A 2,011-nucleotide genomic window follows, 5' to 3' on the forward strand; every position below is an offset into this window, starting at 1 on the left:
AACCACCCTTAAATAAGCAATAAAAAAAAACCCTGCAAGTCCCTATTCTGGCTAATAGGTGTAGAAATTCTGCTGAAAATCTGAACTCCAAAAACTGATGAAATATTAATTGTGGGAAGGTAGTCTTATAATTTGATTATTATAAAATTTGGATGTGACATCTATTTGAGTTTTGTAAAAATGACAGGGACCTGCTGGAGAATACAATATAAAAACAAAATAAAAAAATCAAACACTTAAAAGAAAACAACAAAAGTTTTTTTTAAACTTAAACTTGTTGTTTTATACATTATTATTATTATTTATTATTATAGCGCCATTTATTCCATGGTGCTTTACAAGTGAAAGAGGGTATACATACAACAATCATTAACAGTACAAAACAGACTGGTATAGGAGGAGAGAGGACCCTGCCCGCGAGGGCTCACAGTCTACAGGGAATGGGTGATGGTACAATATTGTATTCTTTCAGTGTTCTGCAACTCCAGGACATGCTCATGTGAATGAGGGCATAGTGATATTGCTGTCAGAAAAGAATATAGACATGACACTTATTTTGTCTGTCCTGGCCGATGGAATCTCCTTTTGAGCCCTAGTGCAGCTCTGTACTGAATTGAGCCCTAATAGAGCCATGTCTTATTCTTACTGCTGTAATTACAGTGTACCTAGAGGTGGCAGTGAAGTCAAGTAATAAACTGAGCACAACTGGTATTCACACCAGCCACTTTCATATAAAAGGACAGATGACTGATAAATAGAATATTAGACATTCATCGACATTCTCGGCACACCCAGCTACAATGGACGTTCATTCTGTCCACACGCCTGTAAACTCACATCTGTCATACTCTAACTATACAGGCATAGAAATGAAGGCCTGTCTAAAAGCTTAGCTTATTCTAAGTATCCTGCGAACAGCGTCCTGCACAATATAATCAAGTGATTGTAAAAATAAACTTAGATAATTGACTGTGAAATTAAATTATAGGACAAAGAGTGCAGATTTGTCCTAGCACAATTTAGGCCAAATTAACAAGTGTGTAAAACATGGACCGAGATCGGATCATAATGTATTGGTCGGTCTCATGTCAGGAGACCAACCGGTCAGGCTGACCATTGTTATTCCAAACATGGTCCGTTTCACGAATATGGGAATTTGGCCTTAAAGATGACCTGTGCAGGTTAAAATTGTCCAATTTTTGCTCTTGTTTTATTCCCACTGCAAGAAATACCACAAGACAAGAAAAAAAAAGAAAAGAAACTTAAAAAGAACGGAAATGAAGAATCAATCCCAAAAGGAGTTTCAACAGTGGGTCTCATTTATCTAGCAATCACTAGCAATCAATTACAGTTCAGCTTCCACTTTTCTGTAACAGTTAAAAAAATGAATGCTAGACTATGATTGGTTGATGTGGGCAACATGGCAAGTTTTTCTTAGACTTAGGTCATTCAGGGTAAGTTAAAATCATAATACAAATGTAACCAGAGCCTTAGTAGTATAGGGAAAAATATGGTTAAAGGCGACCTGTCACTGTCATGTGGTATTTGTTGCCATATTTTATTATTTTTTTTTGCAGCAAACTCTTCAAAATGACATGTATGGTTCATGAAATGTGATTTTAACCTTTTTAAACACATGTACAGATAGATTTTTCTGGTTTGGCTTCTTCCCACTAAAGGCCACTTTACACGCTGCGATATCGTGACCAATATCGCTAGCGTGGGTACCCGCCCCCATCGGTTGTGCGACATGGGCAAATCGCTGCCCGTGGCGCACAACATCACCCAGACCCGTCACACTACATACCTGCCCTGCGACGTCGCTATGACCGGCGAACCGCTTCCTTTCTAAGGGGGCGGTTCGTTCAGCGTCACAGTGACGTCACAGCTGCGTCACTGAACCACCGCCCAACAGAAGCGGAGGAGCGGAGATGAGCGGGACGAACATCCCGCCCACCCCCTTCCTTCCGCATTGCGGGCGGGAGGCGGGTAAGGAGAGGTTCCTCGTTCC

Source organism: Anomaloglossus baeobatrachus, chromosome 1, assembly GCF_048569485.1.
Source record: "Anomaloglossus baeobatrachus isolate aAnoBae1 chromosome 1, aAnoBae1.hap1, whole genome shotgun sequence".
Classification (NCBI taxonomy): domain Eukaryota; kingdom Metazoa; phylum Chordata; class Amphibia; order Anura; family Aromobatidae; genus Anomaloglossus; species Anomaloglossus baeobatrachus.